The following is a 23,795-nucleotide window of genomic DNA, read 5'->3' on the forward strand; positions in this document are numbered from 1 at the left end:
AAATAGAAAATCTGAGCAGACTACTAGTAATGGAACTGAATGTAATTTAAAAACAAACAGAAGTCCAATACCAGAAGCCTTCACTGATAAATTCTACCAAATATTCAAAGAAGAAAGATGAGTCTTCAAACTCTTCCAAAAAATGTAAAAGGAAATACTTTCAAACTCATTTTATGAAGCCAGCATTGTCCTGATACCAAAACCATACAAGGATACCACCAGAACAGAAAATTACATGGCAATATCCCCGGTGAACATAGATTCAAAAATCCTCAACAAAATTTTAGCAAACCAAATTCAACAATACATTAAAAGGATCATACACAATGATCAAGTGGATTTATTCCAGGGAGGTAAGAATGGTTCAACATCCATAAATCAATGTGATACACCCCATTAACCAAAGGAAGGGGGAAAATTATATGATCATCACAATAGGTACAGAAACAGCATTTGACAAAATTCAACATCAATTTATGGTAAAAAAAATTTCAACAAAATAGCTATAGGAGGAATGTAACTTAACCTATTAATGTTATATATGACAAGCCCACAGCTAACATCATAGTCAAGGGTGAAAAGCTAAAAGATTTTTTTCTAAGATCAGGAATAAGACAAGGATGTCCACTCTCTCCACTTTTATTCAGCATAGTATTGGAAGTTCAGGCCAGGGCAGATAGGCAAGAAAAAGAAATAAAAGACATTCAAATTGATAAGAAAGAAGTAAAACTGTCACTATTTGCATATGACATGATAATATATATAGAAAACTAAAGACTCCACTGAAGAAACTGTTAGAACTAAGAAATTCAGTAAAGTTGCAGTATACAAAATCAATATACAGAAATATGTTCCATTTCTATTCACTAAAAACTATCAGGAAGTGAAAATTCCATTTACAATAGCATGAAAAAGAATAAAATACCTAAAAGCAAATTTAATCAAGGAGATTAAAGACCTGTACTCTGAAAACTATAGGACATTGATAAAGAAATTGAAGAAGACACAAATAAAGAGATACTCTGTACTCATGGGTTGGAAGGATTAATGTTGTTAAAATGTCCATACTACCCAAAGCAATCTACAGAGTCAAGGCAATCCTTACCAAAATTCCAACGACATTTTTCACAGAAATAGAACAAATAATTCTAAAATATGTATGCGACCTCAAAAGACCCCAAATAGCTGAAGTAATCTTGAGGAACAAGAACAAACCTAGAGGCATCATGTTCCCTGATTTCAAAACCTATCACAAAGCTATAGTAATCAAAAGAGAATGGTACTGGCATAAAAACAGACACTTAGATCATGGAATAGACTAGAGAGCCCAGAAATAAATCTGTGAATACATGGTGAATTCATTTATGACAAATGAGACAAGAATATACAATGAGGAAAGAACAGTCTTTTCTATAAATACTATTGGAAAAACTGAACAGTTACATGCAAAAGAATGAAACTAGATCACTATCTTAAACCACATGCAAAAACTAACTTAAAATGGATTAAAGATTTGAGCGTAAGACCTGAAACCATAAAACTCATAGAAGAAAACATAGGCAATAAGCTCCCTACATTAGTCTTGGTGGTGATTTTTTGGATTTGGCATCAAAAGCAAAGGCAATAAAAGCAGAAAGGAATAAATGGAGCTACATCAACTAAAAGGCTCTGCAGAGCAAAGGAAATCATCAACAAAATGAAAAGGAACCTATCGAATGAAAGAAAATATTTGTGAATCATGTATCTGATAAGGGGTTAGTATCCAAAATATATAAAGAACTCATATCACTCAATAGCAAAGAAAAAATAATTTTTTTAAAAGTGTGCAGTGAATCTGAATAACTATTTTTCCAAGAAAATATACAGATGACTGACATGTACATGAAAATACCCTTAGCATCTCAAATTATCAAGAAAATGCAAACCAAAACTAAAATGGGATATCACTTCACATCTGTTAAGATAGGTATTAGAAGGACAAGAGATAATAAATGCTGGCGAGGATGTAACTATTGGTAGGAATATAAATGGGTGCACTCACTATGGAAAACAGTGTGGAAGTTTCTCAAAAAATTAAAAATAGAACTACCATATGATCCAGCAATTGCACTTCTGGGTATTTAGTCAAAGAAAGCAGAAACACTAACATGAAAAGATCTATGCAGCCCATTTTCACTGCAGCATTATTTACAATAGCCAAAGTAGGGAAACAACCTAAGTATCCATCAGGAAATGAATGGATACATAAAATGTAGTATATACGATTGACCCTTGGACAATAGGTTTGAACTACACAAGTTCACTTATACACAATTTTTTTAAATAAATATGGTACAGTTCTGTGAATTTATTTTTTCTTTCTTATGATTTTCTTAACATTTTCTTTTCTGTAGATTACTTTGTTGTAAGAATAAGGTACATAATAATGTAACATGCAAAATACGTATTAAGCAACTATTTGTGTTACCAGAAAGCTTCCAGTCAAGTAGGTTATTAGTAGTTAAATTTGGAGGGAGTCAAAAGTTATACTTGGTATTTCATCTGCATGAGGGATCAGCACCCCTAACTCCTGCTTTATTAACTGTAGATACAAAGGAATATCATTCAGTCATTTAAAAAGAAGGAAATTTTGCCATTTGCAACAATGTGCATAATCTTGAGGGTATTATGCTAACTGAAATAAATCAGACATAGAAGAACAAATATGGTATGATCTCACTTTTAGGTGGAATCTGAAAAAAACAAGAAGAAACAAGTTCATAGATACAAAGAACAGATTGGTGGTTGCCAGGGGTTGGGGGGCGAGGAGTGGGTGAAATGAATGAAGGGAATCAAAAGGTATGAACTTCCAGTTAGAAGATCAATGAGTCACAAAGATGTAATATACAGCATCGTGACTATAGTTAATAATACTGTATTGCATATTTGAAAGTTGCTAAAAGAGTGGATCTTAAAAGTTCTCGTCACAAGAAAAAAAAATTCAGTAATTATGTATGGTGACAGATATTAACTAGACTTACTGTGGTGAGCAATTCACAATATATACAAATATCAAATCAGTATTTTGTAAAGTTGGAACTAATATAGTATTGTATGTGAATTATACCTCAATAAAAAAAAGAGGGATTTGATTAACAAATGAAGACATAATAATAAAATGAATGCTAAATATCCATTAAAACATATACAGAGATCTATATGATTTTATATGAAAAGAAATTTCTGCCATATTGCAGGATAAAAGATTTTAATTACAAAATGTTATAAAAAATATGCAATATTAATTGTAATTCAGCTTCCATCTACTGAGTACTTATCACATGCCAGGCACTAAATTACACACCAAGTGCCATGTATGCAAAAACACACATGTGCAAACACGTACTCATGTATACATGCGTATATGCATCAAACTTTTGCTACCTTTGTGGAATGAGATTTCTGGAGCAGAGAGTGGGGGGCAGGGAGAGGATTGAAAGATAAAGAGGCCCAAGAAGGCTCAGGTTCCCTTTCCTACACAGAGCAGTATTTGCTTCAATTATTTTTATCATGGACATGTATTTGCTCTATTATCAGGAGAAAAATCAAAGATGCTTTCATTTTGAGAGAAAAAGAAATATATGATATTTTGTTCATTCTTAGAAAAATTTTCAGAAAGATCAGCTGCAATTTTTGTATAATTTTTATAAAAAATAATTTTTATAATCTTTATAAAATATGATTATTTTATAAAAATATAAATATATATAATATAAGCTATATTTTATAAAATATAACTTTTATAAACTTTTCATACTTTTTATTAAAAAGTATAATTTTTTGTACAATTTTGTATAATTTTTGCTGTATAATTTACTTTCCTAAATATGGCATCTTATTCATATTTGCTTCTCATATAGTTTCTTCACATGAACAATTATTAATAAATGGTGGCTCAACTGAATGACAATTTACTTTTATTAGAACGTCTTGGGAATAATAAGGTTTTATAGATTGGGTCTATTAATTAAGAAATTAATGCTATAAAATATTCAGTTTTTAAAAATATGTATTTCTCAGGGGCACCTAGATGGTTCAGTCAGTTAAGTATCCAACTCTTGATTTTGGCTCGGGTCATGATCTCATGGTTCAAGGGTTCAAGCCCCACACTGGGCTCTGTGTTTACAGCAGGGAGCCTGCTTGGGATTCTCTGTCTCCCTGTCTCTGCCCCACTCACACACTCTATCTCTCTCTCAAAAAATAAATAAACTTTAAAAAGTAAAAATAAAAAAATATGTATTTCTCCATAATATACTTATTTAAAATAATAAACAAAAGTACAATTTCAGTTTTTATGATTAATGTTGCTCTTTGGATATTTAATATTTTCTTTTTGTTGTTTATTTATTTATTTTGGAACAGAGAGAGAGAGAGAAAGTGCAAGCAGGGGAAGGGGCAGAGAGAGAGAGAGAATCCCAATCAGGCTCCTCACTGTCAGCACAGAGCCCTATACATGGGGTTTTACTTCAGAAACCATGAGATCATGACCTGAGCCAAAACCAATAGTCTGACGCTTAACCAAATGAGCTACTCAGGCACCCCTGGATATTTAATATTTTCAAACACAAACATAGTTTATTCTGTTCCCTTTGATAAAGAAAAATTCAAGTAAATTTATTAACTACGTATTATAAACAAACATATGTATGCACACACATATTCTGAATATCTTTAACATATATATTCTGAAACTGATATGGTCTAAGATAAGAAAAATCATTTGTTTTACAAGAGTTACTCCAGCAAATAGCATCTTATGCCATCACTCCTACAATCCCTTTTTAGGATATATTTGGGCTCAAAAACACATGATTAAAATATCTTGTCATATAATAAAACACTTTGACTCAAGGGGCAGAACTATCCACCCAGATTTAAAATAAGGAGAATGACAAAAAGGGGTCTTAAATTCAATTTTAAAATTCATAAAGGGTCACTGCCACAAGAAACATTTATCACTGAAGGTTTGACATTCTGCATTGCTGTATTGCTACCTTTTTGTGCCACTTATTTTATGAAATATGACCGCATCAACTCTGAGGGAGATTATCCCATTCAATCAAATGAAACCAAATAACCTGAAAAGTTCTCACCTCTGTGGGTTGGAGGATTTTTTCCCCAACAGTCAGGTGGCTATGTGTCAAGGATCCTCTTGATTAAGGCGTTCCATATCTTGGGAAAAGAAATACTAAAAGCCAAATAGCATTGCACTAAAGTCACATGTGGAAGTATGGATTTGAAAATCACAAATACAAAAGATTGAAAGATTCATTATTTGACACCAAGTCACCCTCCTGAATATGATGCCCTCACTGTGAAAGTGTGTGTTAAACAATAAATGGTAATGTTTCCGTATAAATCCCTGCACTCTTTTCCAGGAATACACTGCTGAAATGATTTTGACTGAGTATTCAAGGAGATGGGGCAGCTGGTCTACAGAAGGACTGTCTTTCACAAGAATATATTGTACCTTTTTGCTACAAGATATGTCTCAACTTCAAAATCAGACTTTAAAAATTGCCATTTTGACTCAGAATTCATATATTAAGTAATTATAATTTGGAAAATTGTATGAAATATGATATTTTATGAGTGAAAACTGTTGGGTCCCAAGGCAAGAAGATATTGAGTGACTGAATGACTAGCTATTTTCACTCTTAATTAATACTAAATAAAATTAGCTAAAAGAAGAATGAGGTAATCCTCATTATGAATAAGCAGATAAAAAACAATTAAGAACTGAGCACACCTACATTAAAGGAATATGTTATGGAATAAAGATATGAGATATGTCTTGTTCCCTTGACACTATTTTACAAAGCATTTTGTAATTATTTTGTAAAAATTAAATTCTCTTCTTTGCATGGACAAAGATTACTTTAAGATTACTTAAAGTAGATCTTTAACAGAAAAATCACTTTGAAGAAGAAAACACTTCAGTTTGTGTTTTTGTGTGTAAGAGCAATGAGACTTTAGCATGCCTACAACACTGCTTGCTAATTCAGCCCTTGGAAGCATCCTATTGGGTTGGTCGTGGTCTAAATGAAAGGTCTGATAGTGATGTTTAAATGCCATATTAAAATATTATCATACCTTTAATAAAAAAATCTTAGAATGTGAAAACTAAACTAGAAACCAAGAAGTAACTCTTTGGCGCCTGAAAGTACATAGAAAGATACAAGAAGGCAGTTTGGGCAATTAATCCCAAAACCTTATGTCTTGTATCCATTTTTTAAGGGGGAAAATAATGGGCATACCTCAACGTATTAATTGTACAAAACCAGAATTAACCAGATTTTAATCTTCTATATTTCCCTAAAGCTAGGTATACTGCTTAGCAACGTAAATCCGAGTCCACAGGAATTGTGGGTGAAAAATGTACTCACCAAGACTAGTATGACAAAAAATAGCAGAGACCTATGCAGACAGTAATCTGAAAGAATTCTTTGAGCAGGAGGAAAAAATACACCAATTGTTAGCAATGATATTTTGCATGGGAATATATGGATTGTTCTGTGGTTCTAAAAGATGAGAGAGTAGAGATGTGGGGGCAATGAATTTCTAAAGCAAAGGCCATCTCCAAAATGTTTCTTAGAAGGATTGGTTTAGCTTGTTGTCTTGAGATTTGTCTGATTACAAGAATCACATGGCATACTTGTTAAAAATACAGATTCCCAGCGACGTTCCCCCCAGTCCCCATTCCAAACCAGTAGGCTGGAATGATGACTTAATCTGTATTTTTTATAGGCATAAATAAAGTAGATTTAGGAAATCCTTTCCTATTCTCTTTAATTGTTCAACCTTGCTCTTGACCAACATGCCTGATTACTAATCATTCAGTACTGAATAAAGAAAACCACCCTCATTAAAACAAGCAAGATCTATGAGAGAACAGAGTTTACATTAGTTCAATGGGCACCAGTCAAAAAGTAGAGTAGTTAATTTATGTCTTTTGCTATCTCAAAATTTTTTTTAGTTATAATGCTAGTAAAAAGTAATTTCCAGAAGTCATAGCATGTTTTCATACTGTTGTTATTTGACATGGATGTCTTTTCATTTAAATAAAAGAATGAAAGAAATATATTTATTGCCGCTTCTCCAGTCTTTATTCCATTTTGCCCAATCTTCTCCAAAACAACAATTTAGTAATTCTTAACATACAGCACTGCTACTTACGTAATTAAGATTTTCTGGTCTTCAGTAGTTTTAATTTTTTTTTTTCAACGTTTTTATTTTTTATTTTTGGGACAGAGAGAGACAGAGCATGAATGGGGGAGGGGCAGAGAGAGAGGGAGACACAGAACCGGAAACAGGCTCCAGGCTCTGAGCCATCAGCCCAGAGCCCGACGCGGGGCTCGAACTCACGGACCGCGAGATCGTGACCTGGCTGAAGTCGGAGGCTCAACCGACTGCGCCACCCAGGCGCCCCTGGTCTTCAGTAGTTTTGATGATGTGCCCCAGTCATCTCATGTTGAGATTCTGAAGCCATATTCAATTATTGCTGATATGTATTCAATAATTCATATTACATATTCAATTTAATGAAGCAACACATAAATCAGAAAAAAATTAGAAAGAACTATTTTGCAATTTTAAAACTTTTTTTAAAGAAACTAAGCCCAAGGACAAGTAATTTTTCTTTGCCATGATTATTAAAAGTCTTTAATATTGAGTAATCCTCTGAGGATTTTGGGTGACTTTCTTATATTATCACAAGGACGCCAATCTTCCCAATTGTTCCTTTGTTCCCAAAGTGCATGAAGCTATCCTTCTTCAGAGGATGAGCTCAAATCTGCTCTCATTAAATGCCAACTGAAAATATTGTCTTTTTTTTTTTTTTTAATTTTTTTTTTCAACGTTTATTTATTTTTGGGACAGAGAGAGACAGAGCATGAACGGGGGAGGGTCAGAGAGAGAGGGAGACACAGAATCTGAAACAGGCTCCAGGCTCCGAGCCATCAGCCCAGAGCCTGATGCGGGGCTCGAACTCACGGACCGCGAGATCGTGACCTGGCTGAAGTCGGACGCTTAACCAACTGCACCACCCAGGCGCCCCGAAAATATTGTCTTAAAATAAGATGGCTGCATCTATCTCTTAACTTACTATAAGTACTTCCTTAAATCAATGAACTGGACCAGGAAAAGGCTACATAGTTGAACTGCACGAACTTTGTTCTTCGTGGACAACTTCACTGAATATCTATTATTAAGACTTGGGCTTTTGTCAGAGGATCAAACAAGGAACCACACATTACTAGTTTTCTTTCAGGAATATATTGTTGAAAACATGACCCATTGTTATCATAAAATGCATAAAAGGTAACTATGTTAGTCCTAATGATATACAAAGACATATCCTCCCATACAAATGGGCACAGGCACAAACACATCTACACACATATTGTCTCTGATTTTCCTTTCCCTCCCCCCCAAATACTAAGAAAAATCCTACTTCTCATTTTGAACATTTTAGAAATAATCCACTTCAGTATTTTGTGGGACAAGGAAGGATTTCCTACTCCCTTTCTTCTACTCCTCGCATATTTACTACTACCACCAGCACCAGTACTAACCAACAATCATTTACTGAAGTTTGGTCCTAGGTCCTAATTTTTTTTAAGTCTATTTATTTATTTTTGAGAGAGAAAGAGCACAAGCAGGGGAGGGGCAGAGAGAGAGGAGACAGAGAATCCAAAGTAGGCTCCAGGCTCTGAGCTGTCAGTACAGAGCCCAACATAGGGCTTGAACTTACAAACCATAAGATCATGACCTGAGCCAAAGTCAGACACCCAACCAACTGAGCCACCCAGGCGCCCTCCCCCCCACCCAGTTCCTAATTTAATCCCATCCACTAACCACTGTGATATGTTGTAAATTTTAAACATAGTGATATTAAAGAAACTCGAAAATTTGATTAATTTTGACAGTATAATTATTTGAAATAATAAACAACTGTCATATATCAGTCTTTATTTTCCATTTTTAGTCAGTGATATTTGGATCTTACAAACAGAGCTTCGTACTTTATTGGTTAGGGGCTGTGTCTTCTTTTTACTTTATACCATAACAATTCAGGAGGTAAGTCACAGTTATCAGAAAAAAAATGGCAAAAAATTGTCAACTTTTAAATAAACAACTACTATTAAACAAAAAGAAATTACTCTCATGTTACTTAACTATTCTAGACTGAAATGCAATACTCCTGTTCTGCTTCACTATTAGGTTACCTCATCACCAACATATTGTGTTATACTCCAAAGTCAGATTACTAACAGAGATGTTAGGAGATATCTATAATGAGCCTACCTTACCTGATTCCCCTCTGGTCCTACGTGCCTCCTCAGATCCTAAACCTAATTCTAGGTCACCAGGTACAAGAAGTACACTCTATTATATCTGCCTTAACATAAAATTAGTTTCTTTGCAATGCTCTTCTTAGAAAGATGGATCTTGGAATGCCAACTAGAAGGTAGCCGTCTACATTTTCTGCTAGTGGTAAGCATAAATTAGGCTGCAGATTCTTGGAATACTGCCATGAAGGCAGGTGGTCCCTAACATTTTTATTCAGGGCTCATATTTCTAAGTGCTGAGAAACCACAATGATAGATGACATGAAATGCATGGCTAGATATTCAAGGAATTAGTTTAAGTCAAGTATTTATCAATTCTATCTTTTGACATTTGCTCTCTAGAGTTAGAAACTGGATTTTCAGTTGCCCTAGTCTATCAAGTCATGTCATGGTAGACCTCAAAGCTTTGTATGAAATTTTCTATAAGGCCTGTTCCTCATTTCCATGGAGACATGCAGGATATTCCTGTAAATATGAACGATAAAGATCGGCAATTTATACCAGTTTCCTCAAGCTATTTATTAGCAACATTGAAACAACAGAAACCAGTTTTTAACCTTGCTTGCATTAAATATATATTTTGAAAATGTACTTTATTGCTTTACATGTATACCTAGATAAAGAAAGGTAGCAATCTTCTTTAACAGTTACTTTTATTGGTATAAAAGTGAACCAAGGTTATGGAAGTTCCACATATGCCCAATTTGTACAAGGCAGAAATTACCATCAATCATTCCAGCATCTTATCAATCACTATCAAGTCATGTTGCTTCTTAGCTTCCACATCTAATCAATCATAAATGCTACCCATTGAACTCCCTTACAATTTCTCAGACCTATCCCTTCCCTCCATCACCACTGACATAGCCATTGTTCAGGTTACCATTGTCCCCAGTCCAATTAATTACCATTGTCTCCTACCTGGGTCTACGTCTGTCCTCTTCCCATTCATCCTGTATACTACTGTCACAGTGTTATTTCTAAGAGCCAGGCTTAATCGTGCCCCGCTCTTGACTAGAAACTTTTAATGACACGTAACCAACTAAAAGTGCTAAGTCCTGTTTAGTATGTCAAACAAGGTTCTTTAAAATCTGGCACGTGCATACCCTTCCAGGATTACCTCTCATCATTCACTCCACTCCTCCACCACAGGGATTAGGAAAATGCTTTACACTCAGTAGATAATCAGTATTTGTTAAATTAATAATTGTCTGAAGACACTGATACACAGAAAAGTTAAGTGACTTGTTCACAGTCTATACAAGTGATTTGGCTACCAAATATTGTTTTACAACTTTTTAAAACCATCAAATAATGAAAGAGGTATGCATTTGTATTGACCTTTGCACGATACATCCATTAGCTCACGCTTTCAACAGGCAAGCATTTGGTCCTGAGTAAAATTTCTCCCTCCTTTCAAGAAGACAGACAATAAAAAATGGATACAAATGGGGTCAGGCTCTGAGTCAAGTTAAGAAGTTGCTCCTGTATTCATATTCTCTATTAATACCTTCCTCGTTTTGCCATTTCACTGTATAGGCACATCTATTCAAACCATGTGCTGTGAGCTGCCTTGCATATACTTCCCCTATGGGCTATTTCAGGGAAATTACCAGCTTTCAAGTGAGTTCTTAGAGTAATGTGTGGGCTCCAAGCAACTGTGTGCTACTTTACCATGATCCCTTATGTCTTTGACAATTTGCAATTCTATAAATCACAACATAAACATAATTTTAAAATAATTTTATTCATATGTTCCTACTCTCATAGGAAATTTTGCTGTGCTTAATGCATTTAATAAATCATTAAATAAACCAAATGAAAGCAGAATGTGATATAAATAGACATGAAAGGCTTTCCCTGGATAAAATTTAAGTTTACAAATGAGCCAAGAGACTTGACCAATGGGAAGGAAGCCAGAATGTCTCTAGGGGGAGAAAAAGCAATATACAAACAATTGCATATGGTTCCATGTCAAAATGACTCCTGCCTGTTTCCCCTGACATATCGATACAACTATTGGGTTTTATGTTTCATTTGCTCTGAATTTTAGAACTTTTTAATGTTATCCTTTGATAGGGATCATCATATAGTGATAGTATTTCAGGTTCTTCTAAGTTCACAAAGGTGAATTATGACTCTTTCTGCCTGAACACTTGAAAGCTCTCACTGCTTTTCCTATGTTCTTCCCAGCATCCCCAGTATTTTAAAAATGTACAATAAGTTAAATATGATTCCTGCCCTTGGTATTCAGTGCCAATATGTATTGGGAATTAAGGCTTGTACTATTCTTTCAATCATCTCTTCAACCTTGAAATCTCCAATTCTTTTTTTTAATTTTTTTAATATGAAATTTATTGTCAAATTGGTTTCCATACAACACCCAGTGGTCATCCCAACAGGTGCCCTCCTCAGTGCCCATCACCTACTTTCCCCCTCCCTCCCACTCCCCTTCAACCCTCAGTTTATTCTCAGTTTTTAAGAGTCTCTTAGGGTTTGGCTCCCTCCCTCTCTAACTTTCTTTTTTTTCCTTCCCCTCCCTCTTGCTCTTCTGTTAAGTTTCTCAGGATCCACATAAGAAATCTCCAATTCTGAGTTTGCAAAAGTAAAATACATAGTTAATTATGTCAATAAATGTTATGAGTATTCTTAAGACTATTCTTAGAATCATGGATCAAAAATACACTATGCAGCAACTTACGGTATATAAAAAAAAAAGTCACTGTGAACAAAAGTTGAAATACTTTTTTCTAATAAGACAGGGAAGGTTCAACCAGTTTTTCTTTTATACCCTTATATGTAGAGTCACATCAATGAACAATAATGCTTAAAGAAAAGAAAGAGAGATTATGGAGAAAGATTTTTGTGATGTACTTTTCAAGTAAAGATTTTGCTCTTTTGGTTGTATTTAAGATTATAAGGCCTAATACTGATTACATACAAACTAGTTTTCAGGAAGCTACCTACTCTCCACTAACGAAATTTCAATTCCTTAATCTGGAAATTAGAAACATTGGGTTGGATGGCTTGATCTCTAAATGTTCCCTAAAGCCCTTTGTGCTTGAAGCATTCTGTTCTTCGTGTATATTATTTCTCAATCCCACTCTACTAATTTTCATGTCTGTCAGAAATGTCTTATTTATTTTATTTATGGCTCAATGTTAAAAGGAATACTTTCTTTGCATGAATATTGAGGGAACATAACATTTTCATAGCATTCGGGAGGAAGAAGCACAACCACAGAGAGACAAGATACATCATAAAAAGTCTTCCAATTAAGGTCACATATTTATTATAATCATACCTTGAGAATGGGTGGTCTGAACTCTTTATTTTTGAGATCAAATGGTTATCTAGAGTGAAGAATGTTTTAACTGGCCTTTCAAGACAATAAAAAATATTGAAAGCTATATAATGGTCGTATCTAATATTTTTGTAGTTTTTATTGCCAAAAGACTCAGTGCTTTCAAAAAAAAATATGTTCTAAACAATTGTCACTCCTGAAGTAGGAAAGCACCAAGGAAGCTACTTGATTTTCTACTTAACAAGAGCATTTGAGTCCAATTATTTTCTATTGGATAATGAAAAAAAGACTATATAGTGGAAACTATCTTAGGACATCTGCCCAGCCCATATCATCTTTGAGAAGTCCCTCCCACTGCCCTGTAGCAGCCATTTTTTATACTTTGTTTCCTGCTCACAGATGATTGGACCAAGAGTGGAAACGCTTCCCTAGCATAGTCAATCCATTGGCTGAGTTGTTAACAATCAATACTCTCAATAATTGTGTCAAGAGATACTAGCCATTTGGTCAGTGTTACTCAAGCTGGAAGTCCGTGTAACCTAAGAATGGGTACCATTTGCACTTTAAAGTATCAACAGAGTTGGTGTGCCTGGGTGGGTCAGTTGGTTAAGCATCCGACTTTGGCTTAGGTCATGATCTCACAGTTCATGGGTTCAAGCCCCGCGTCGGGCTCTGTGCTGACAGCTCGGAGCCTGGAGCCTGTTTCAGATTCTGTGTCTCCCTCTGTCTCTGCCCCTCCCCTGTTCACGCTCTGTCTCTGTCTCAAGAATAAATAAACTTAAAGAAAAAGTCAAGTATCTACAGAGGAAGGAAGGAGAGAGGAGTAAGGGATAGAGAGTGCCATATTTTTACACTTAAGTTGTGTTCTAAAATCTACATTCCAAATAAATTCTAACTCAATCTAATTTGCTTTTTTATTCCTTGTAACAAATCCTTTCCTAAGACCCAATGACTCTGAACTTATTCATGATTCTCTCCCTAAACCTTCTTTTACTGGAGCAATGTGCTATCTAGTTAATGCCACCAACATTTGCAAAAGCAGATAAGGAGAACTGCAAGGTATAAAACAGTCTCTAGAGGTGCCTAGGTGGCTCAGAGGGTTAAGTGTCTGGCTCTTGATTTCGGCACAGGCCATGATCTCATGGTTCATGGGTTCGAGCCCCACATCAGACTCTCTGCTGTCAGCATGGAGCCTGCTTCAGATCCTCAAACTCTCTCTGCTCCCTGCCCCCATTCGCGTTCGCTCTCTCTCTCAAAATTAAACATTAAAAAAAATGTTTAAAAAAGGAAAAAGCATAAAAATATGACTTCTGACTTTAACAATTTACCCCTAATTTAAATCCCTTTTTTGCGTGTGTATCCCTCAGGTTATATGGGTACATGTGGGTATACCACGTCAATTAGAAAAGCAGAACCATTATGAATGATTTAGAAAAGGGATTTATAATGGACTTAGAAAAGGGATTTATAATGGGGTTTTGACCTTACACAATTGTGGGAGCTGGTTAAACAATTTTTGAACACTGTTGCTTCTGCATCTGGTGCTGGGCCTGAAGTCAGGCGGGCAAGCAATAAAGAAGCAAAGTATGCGAGGATAAACTAGAACTAAAGTCAATTTCTCACAGCCTCCCACGAGGATGGTGTGGGTGTCCTTCAGGAGAAACTCATACTCCTTATCACAGAGCTCAGCCCGCACCTGGCCGGGGAGTCAGAGCAGCTGAAGTTCTGGCAGGAGCTAGAGAAGCTTCAGGCCCACCGCGGTCCACACCAACAAGGTGAGTCAACGCCTGAACAGCAACCTCTGTGAGCTGCTGGCTGAGCGCCGTTCGGGTGCCCTGAACGGGCCTTCCGAGCGTAGAAGAACACGCTTTTGGCTTCTCTTCCACCTACGAAATTTCACACACAGTGCCTCTTGCATCTCACATTGACGTGCAAGTAGGTAGGCAGGAAAATTCTGGAAAACTTATTTCCAGCTTCACTAAGTTGACATAATGCAAATCCACCATACTGTGGTGATTGCTTGTTAACATCCTCTTATCAGTGAGAAACAAACAATACCCAAATCTTAATGTCTCCATTATTTGACAAGGTATTCTTGTGCCGAAACAAGAAAAATTATAAGATGGCCAAGCTTCAAGTTCCCATATTTTCCCACCAGGAACCTGTGGTTCCTGGCTAATAATCAATGTTAATAATTAATATTGCTAAAGTGAATTAAATCTGATTGAATTCGGTGCTTTGCAACCCATAACCTGGTACTTGACCTCATCCCTTCTTTTTATCTGTGTCAGTCAGTGTCCCTTGATCAGGTCAAGTCCATATTTATTCTTCATTTCCTTTCTCTTCCCAGCTCTTTCTTGAGCAATTGCCAGTAATGTACAACATACTGTAACCTATGATTAGTTCCCATGGCTCTTTAAATTGTTCAGATTGTAAAGAGACGGTGTCTGATGACAAATAGCTTGGACTTCTAGAATATCCATCCAAATGGAAAATATGTTACTGGTGTTGTAGTGTACTTGTTTGAAAGCATAAATACAGCACTTTCTTTGTTCTACACTTTGGCTATTTGCAAAGCTTTTTTGGGTTTTACAGCTCATTTTTCATACGAGATAAACCCTTGTCTCCTACTATTAGTGGAGCTCTGGTTTCTCCCACAGTTTCTTACTATTTGGACCCTCATGAGAATGTATAAAGGCTATGCACTCTCCCTTCAAAAAAAAATACAAATAAATATACATGTATACAATTTTAGAAGAGTCGTTGACCCTCTGGAGCTTCTCTAAAGATCCCCTGAAATACTTATCCACCCGAAATTAAGAAATCCTACTTTTGTTTAATGATGATGGTTATAAGGAATACGTGACATCTCTAGGATATTAATCAAATGTATCTTGTTACATTGAAATCCCCTTAGGATGGGGATGCTTATGCCACATTTTTAAAAGACTTAATGAGTATCTACACTAGGCAGTGACTATCATTTTGAAACTGTTTTGGGGTTTAAAGTTTGTCTCCCCCCCATCCAAACTGTGTCTTATATTTTTGTTACGGTTTGATCACCCACCTGGTGTTCTAACAAAATTTTTTGCACTTAATTGATGCCCGTGCATGTATTTTCATACATTTAAAATTACCAAATAGTAATGGATATTTTATTCTTTATGAAAATGTTTTCAAATTTTCTAATCCTACTTTTCTATTTGGTGCATAGGCCTCAACGTTATTTTCATTCCCATATGGTGCTGATCGAATATCAAGGTTTGGACCCTGGAGACAATCTTGAAACAAGGAAGAGATTTCAGTTTTAATAACTAAACCCAGTTACATTTGGAAAGTAGTTTCCCACAATTTAAAAAAAGTCCAGTTTGCATGGAATGTTTTTGAGCCTACACACATCTGTATATATTGTCCATCATCTAAATCACAACATGAGGCTCTGATTTTTAATTTGTTCTGGCATGAAATTGAGAGTAACATCTGTTTTGCACATGTTTCACCTTTTTACCCGTTTTGCTCATTATGATAGTTTTCTACCTAAAGGTTTCCAACTGCAAATTTTTTGAAATCTTGATCCTTTTTCTTAAAGATAAGAAGCTTTAAAAAATCAGTTTACTGTGCTTAAAATTCAGTAAAAATGATATACTACCAAGGTGAGGAAATCTATCAATTAGGAAAAAAAAAAAGAAAGATTCACATAGCTTTGTCTAAAACTGGCTTCCCTTTAGCGAGGTGGTGAGGGAAGATATAAATTATTATTACAGTATTATCATGCCTTCCTGATCACTGTGGTCTTCCCTCACGCATGGTATTTGTATAGATCAGGCTCCATAGCTCCCTGCATGGCTTTGGAGCCTAATCCGAAGCTAATTAGCCAGAGCTCTACCTCCCTGAACATCATTCGAATGACTCCCAGAAAAGTAAGGAAGAGGGAGAATGGGTTGAGGGACTGGTACCGATGTACTGTATTCAAAAGGTAAAGAAGTCATAGCAAAATGGTGTGAGTGTAGACAGGTGATTGCAGTATATCTTAAGTAATTTAATGGATTTTTTTCCACCTATGTGTTCTGTTTCTTATACCCTCAGATTTCTAGCTGGTAAACAGGCTTAAAAAAATTTTTTTAACGTGCATTCATTTTTCAGAGACAGAGAGACAGAGCATGAGCAGGGGAGGGGCAGAGAGAGAGGGAGACACAGAATCTGAAACAGGCTCCAGGCTCTGAGCTGTCAGCACAGAGCCCGACACGGGGTCCTAACTCACGGATCACGGTTCGAGATCATGACCCGAGCTGAAGTGGGACACTCAACTGACTGAGCCACACAGGCACCCCTGGTAAACAGGGTTTTAAATTTCTTATCTAGAGATTCTTTTTTTCTTTTTAATTTTTAAAAATGTTCATTTATTTTGAGAGAAAGAGAGTGTGTGCTAGTAGGGGAGGGGCAGAAAGAGAGAGGGAGAGCGAGAACAAATCCCAAGCAGGCTCCATGCTGCCAGCACAGAGCCTGACTTGGGGCTCAAACTCACGAATCGTGAGATCATGACCTGAGCAGAAATCAAGAGTCAGATGTTTAACTGACTGAGCCACCCAAGCACACCTAGGGATTTTTTTTTAAGTTTATTTATTTATTTTTGAAAAAGATAGATTGAGAAAGAGGCAGAGAGAGGAGAGAGAGAATCCCAAGCAGGTTCTGCACTGTCAGTGCAGAGCCTGACATGGGGCTCAATCCCACAAACTGTGAGATCATGACCTGACCCCAATTCAAGAATCAGACGCTTAACCCACTGCCACCCAGACACCCGTTGTCTAGAAATTCTTAAGCCATTTCCTTCACTCCCAGAAGACATTCTTCTAGGTGACTGGGAGGGGAGGATGGGGAGGGAGGGTGGGGTGGAAGGAGAGATTCCCTAGGACATGAACACTAGATAGAAAGAACTCTGCAGGTCACGTGGGTACGTGTGTGTGTGTGTGTGTGTGTGTGTGTGTGTGTGTGTGTGTAGGGGTTCCTGCAGTCAGAAGTCACATGCATATGACACTGCCATGTGAAAATAGTAACCATCACCCACCAGTGTCTGGGAAAAAAACAGGAATAAATACACCAGAAAATTAAAGGACTTGTATTGAAATGGTTTGCTCTTCTACTAGTCTGCATTGAGATTTTTAAGTACTAATTTCTTTTTTAGTAAAAAAAGAAACATTTTCACAAAACAAAGATATTAACCTCTTTTAGCTCTGTTTTTCAAAATGGGGGTGATTAGAAGCAGGCCAGTTGGAGCGACATAATTTGGGTGCTTCAAGATGTTTTTCTCCAATTACTGCAAGAATTTCTCTCCACACCATTATATGGTAATTTTAAATATACCCACACATGCTAAAGCATTCTTGAAGTGCAGTGCTGTATGTAAAGTAATGCTAGACGCCACAATAAAAGAAGCCAGATATGTGCTAAAATACAAGGTGAAAATTAATAAGAAAGAACTCTCAGAGTAACTTTTTAACATATTCAGTATTGTGCAAACTTATCAAAACTGTAGTTTCTCTCTACACATATAGCTGAAAAGCTCTAATTTGGGAGATGTCTCTTAAAATAACTTTTTCAATTATTTAAATCTTTGAGAAATTCCAGTAACTGAAAATATTAATTGTATGGTGAGTGAGGAAATCACTCATGAAGAAAAACAACCTGAAATCCATTCTAAAACAATGCTGAGGGCACAGGGGTGGCTCAGTAAGTTAAGCATTCGACTCTTGATCAGCTCAGGTCATGATTTCACAGTCATGAGATCAAGCCCTGCATCAGGCTTTGTGCAGGGTATGGAGCCTCTTAAGATCTCTCTCTGCCTCTCCTGTAAAAAATAAAAAATAAAAATATTTAAAGCAGTGCTATAATTTGGTTGAACCATATCCCTTGGTAAGTCACTTTCAAAATGAACATTTAAGAGGAATAAACTGTTTTCCTAAAATTCCTTTTGCAAAATAGTAACTACAAAAAACATAAAGCTTTCTAAATCTGCCTAATTATATCTTCACTTATATGCATATTTAATGAAGAACTCAAAGTAATTGCTAACTCTGTAGTAAGTAATGGAGTATACAAACCTATTTATTTTCATTTAAAAAACACACAGCTGTCCCTTTGAGAGCCTTCAGGAGGTGGTTATATGAGTCACCACTGCAGGAAGTTCCCAGCATTTATAGCTTACACACGCAATTTTTTTCACAACTTGTTCTTTACATTTGGTAGTGAATGGCTTAATTTGGAAAATGCTATGTCTTGTCACTGAAAAATAACACTACACTCTGTAGTCTAAAGACTTCTTTTATACTCAGTAAATTTCTGAAACCCAGAGTGTAAACATGGGTGTAAAAAAATTCCATCAGCCAAGTGTTGCATCTTTTAAGTAGCTTTAAAAAAATAAACTTTCAGGGAAGTCGCAGATATTTTTGTCTTCCAGCTTAGACCTACATTACTCTTTATCAGAAATGGGAAGTTTTGCTCTAAATTAATGCAGATTATGCCCTGGGAAGTTAACAAGATATATGATAGTATAACCATAAATAATGAAACAGGTTTTCTCTACCACAAATGGAAATTTTGGCATTCTATTCATTTTATTACATGGCAAGTAATAATGTTTTCACCAGGTATCAGGGTGGTGGGCAAGGACACAGAACAAAGGACAGACAGCATCTGAAAGAAGGGAGAATTGTGTCCAGGCTGTGTTTTTCCTTCAGGCACTAACTCACTCTGAACCTTGGTCTTCCCACCTGTGGAATGGACATTATAATAAGCACCATACATTTGATGTGAGGATTGAATACTATTATGTCTGGAAAGCACGTAGTCCAGTATCCCACGTAGGAGTCTTTGATGACATTGATATTACTGTGATCATTGCTATGAGGTCAATAGAAATTGTGGCTCATGTCTGTGGTCTGCCAAATTCCCTCAGTTCCCTTTATATTTTCCTGGATGTAGTGTTTTACCTTCCAAAAGCCACAGCTGTGACACTTCATCAGAAGGGTAGGCTACCCTCAGCCTTCCAGAGCCTACTTTCCCTACCGAGACAGAGAACAGAAAGAACCTGGAGATTTATGTTGTCCAGGTACTGCCTGTGGCCACTGGCTGATCATGTGTGGGTATTAATACACCAGTTCCTAAGACCTGGGCCACGGCAATTTGAGGTGTGGCCCACATGCCTCCTGAGTTTGTTAATGGAACTGAGTCAAAGTTAACCTTCCTGGAATTTGGCTTAATATTGCAACCTTACTTGGCCTCCTCTCCAGTCCTACCGTCTGCTCCACTTCCATTTTTTCTTGGGGGCATTTCTCAGTAAACCACTTTTCTACAAATTCTCATCTTAAGGTCTTCTTCTGGGGAACCCTGATCCAAACTAGTGATGAAGAAGGAGACAGAGGGGGATAGGAGGAAGGTGAATATCATGGTTAATATTATGCATCAACTTTATTGCATTCCAAGGTACGTAGACATTTGGTTAAACATTATTTCTGCGTGTGTCTGTGAGGGTATTTCTAATTTTTAAAGATAAATATTTGAATCTGTAGATTGAGTAGAGTACCCTTCCCAGTGTGTGTGGGCCTCATCTAATTTGAAGACCTGAATAGAACAAACAGCTAAGTAAGGGAGAATTCACTCTCTCCACCTGATGGTCTTCAACTTGGGACAAACCTTTGGACTTGAATTGGAGTTTGCACCATTGGCACTCCTGGTCAGATCTTGGGACTTCTCAGCCTCCATAATTGCATTAGTCATTTCTTTATAAGATAGGTAGATAGCTAGCTAGCTAGCTAGCTCCTATTGGTTCTATTTCTCTGCAGAACCCTGATACAGAGGAAGATTCAGAAGTAAAGAAGTTCCTAACATTCTTCCTTCCTTTGAGTTTCAGTAGGAATGGGGAGTAGGGGTGTGCAATAAGCCTGACTAGAGTTTCTATAGTAGCTGATGGAGCCAAGACCAGTGCTCCTCTCTCTCTTCAAGGAATATGTGGGGGCACACAAAATGTGAATCAGAAGACTTTTCTTTCCTGTTCTATTTCCAATGGATACAATTACTGTCGATCTGCAACATTTCTCTGTACTAGTCTAGAATTATGCTCCTATGAGCTTTCTTAAGGTCACCTGCTTAAGGTAAGGGGCCACCTGTGAATCCCCAGTGCGTATTGAATATTTGATGCATATGTTAGTGGTTGAGTAAATCAATAGAGCAAACTTTACAGAATTATCCCATAAATGCCATATTTTGAGCATCATATTTCATAACATGTGTCTTTAAGAGAAATGACACAGCATGATGAGAAGAACAGAGCCAAGAGTCGGGAGCCCTGAATCCTGACCATTGTGTTGTCACGACATACTTCCCTGACTTGGGACAATTCATTTACATTTTTTGAAGTTCAATTCATTTACATTTTAAATGTTTGAATTTTGAATATTCCATTAGCTTTTTTAAATGTTTATCTATTTTGAAAGAAAGAGAGAGAGAGAGAGAATGGGAAAGAGAGCACGAGTCCAGGGGTGGTAGAGAGAGGGAGAAAGAGAATCCCAAGCAGACTCCATGCTGTCAGAACAGAGCCAGATGCAGGGCTGGATCTCACAAACTGTGAGGTCATGACCTGAGCCAAAATCAAGTCAGTGGCTTAACCAAATGAGTCACTCAGGTGCCTCCAAATATTCCATTAGCTAAACATTATAGTTTGCTACATGAAAAAGTTTGGCTGGGGAAAAAAACAAACAAACATGATTTTTACATTTAAACAATGTGTAAAATTCAGAGTGATGACTAGAGACCAATCCTGAGACCTGGGGCATGTAGAATTTTGCAGCCTCCTTTAGGACTACAAAGTTATAAATTCAAAACCCTCTACAAAAGTGTATTTTTTTTAGACAAGAGGCATTCTTCATTGAAAATGAGAATGTTATATGAACAACTATATAAAACATGCCAGTGCCTAGCCATTTGTAAATCAACATTGCAGTCCATTAATATTAATATGCAATTTATGAAAGGCTTTGAGTACAAAGGTCTTTTTATTTTTTTATTTTTATTTTTTTATATAATTTATTGCCAAGTTGGTTTCCATACAACACCCAGTGCTCATCCCAACAGGTGCCCTCCTCAATGCCCATCACCCACTTTTCCCTCTCCCCCACCCCGCCCCCCATCAACCCTCAGATTGTTCTCAGTATTTAAGAGTCCCTTATGGTTTGCCTCTTTCCCTCTCTGTAACTTTTTTTTCCCACCTTCCCCCTCCCCCATGGCCTTCTGTTAAGTTTCTCAGGATCCACATATGAGTGAAAACATATGGTATCTGTCTTTCTCTGCCTGACTTATTTCACTTAGCATAACACTCTCCAGTTCCATCCATGTTGCTACAAATGGCCAGATTTCATCCTTTCTCATTGCCATGTAGTATTCCATTGTATATATAAACCACATCTTCTAGGATCCAGCAATAGCACTACTAGGAATGTATATTATTTTAAATGAGAAAAAAGTCAGAACAAATTACAAAATTCAAAAGCTAATAAGTGGTACAAATAAAATTTAGGAAACTGTCCTAAATTTGTTGAGTGTGTATTTTTTTAAGAGAGAGAGAGAGAAAGAGCATGCTTGCTGGGGGGGTAGTCCCAGAAGGAGAGGGAGAATCTTAAGCAGACTCCACACCCAGACTGAAGCTCAGACTCACAATTGTGAGATCACAACCCAAGCCAAAATCAACCTTAACCAACTGAGCCACCCAGGCATCCCTTGGATGGGTGCTATTTGATTGCCTCTCCATACGATGATAATTTGCAACGTCAAATAGAGAATAGGAATATATTTAGTCTTGCTTTTGCATGATTGGAAAGTTGCCTTTTATTGATTAGAAAATACTTTAATGATTTTAACATTGGAGGTTTTAAATTCTATTGTAAATATGCTAAGGGGGTATTTAACATTTCAAAGCCTCTGCCAGCCTCCTATCTTTTTTTTTTTTTTTTTTTTTTTTGGCTTCCACCGTACTTCATACCAGTTATATTTGAATGTTGATCTGATTATCAGTTATGAAAAATATACAAAATTAAATTGAAATTGTCATACATAGTAGGTCAAACCATTTGCTGCTCCACGGTACTGAGCACTATACTTGTGTAATAAATTCTTCTATCATATATATTGACTTACTGATAGATATATGTCAATTTCCTTTCCTGTAAACTAAGTTGATTTTATAGGGTGATTATTTTCATTATAAACTTTCAAATATAGAACAACAGCACAATCCTCATCCATATACCCACGAACTGGACAATTATTAACATTTTACCGTATTTACTTCACATATATATTTGTCATTTTACAGTACCAGTAACTATGTTGCATGCTATTTCATCTGAACCTGCCAGACTTCCTTAGGTAAAGATGAGCAAGATTCTCTAAAACATAATGTGCTACATTTAGATACACAAAACATGCAATTTGCACTCAGAGGTATTCACTGTATAGTACAGCACTAGAGTTTCTGACAAATTCTATTTTGTGTAATTCCTCCACATAGTGTATATACTGCACATTTAACTATATGCCACATTGACCAGTATATTCCTGATAGAGGAGAACTTGCTTTTTGATTAGGCATGCATGAGAATCATGTCCTTAGTTTCCCAATTTGCTCATATTCTGATTGGATGGCCTTTCCCAGATTAGCTGTGGCTCCACTGATGTTGACCCATTGTTTCCTTCAATCCCCAAGTACTTCCTGCACCAGGCACTGTAGTTCATGTTGTTTTAAGACTTCCGCCCGTGGATAGTAAGAGTGTTCCTAGAAGTCATGCATATCCCTGGAGAGCTAGCAATAACTTCACATTGCACAGTAGTCATTGTGAGCAAACTAAGTACAATGTTTTAAGTGCAATCCTAAATATGTTCCCAGTCATTCCAGTCCCATTTTGATATGAGTGTGTGTGTGTGTGTTTGGGGGTGAGGAGCAGGGGATACTGCAAGGGAGGAGAAGCCAGACTGAAATGCAATAATGGTCTTAAGCAATTATGGCTAAGACAGTTTTCCGTGACAAGTTTAAAGTAAATGACTTTAAAAGGAGC

General features: G+C 36.5%; 1 long non-coding RNA gene across 1 annotated transcript in view; it reads right to left on the reverse strand.

Annotated features, from left to right (window-relative positions):
• Positions 1-17,452: 17,452 nt before the first annotated feature.
• LOC124516541 (uncharacterized) overlaps positions 17,453-23,795 on the reverse strand; it is a 166,876-nt gene continuing 160,533 nt past the window's right edge. Inside the window, exon 4 of the long non-coding RNA XR_006963063.1 lies at positions 17,453-18,538. This is a non-coding gene — a long non-coding RNA (uncharacterized LOC124516541). The remainder of the gene's footprint in view (positions 18,539-23,795) is intronic.

The sequence above is a fragment of the Lynx rufus genome, unplaced genomic scaffold (genome assembly GCF_022079265.1).
Source record: "Lynx rufus isolate CCGP_SWC_20201006 ecotype Redwood Valley unplaced genomic scaffold, mLynRuf1.p SCAF_2, whole genome shotgun sequence".
Taxonomy (NCBI): Eukaryota; Metazoa; Chordata; class Mammalia; order Carnivora; family Felidae; genus Lynx; species Lynx rufus.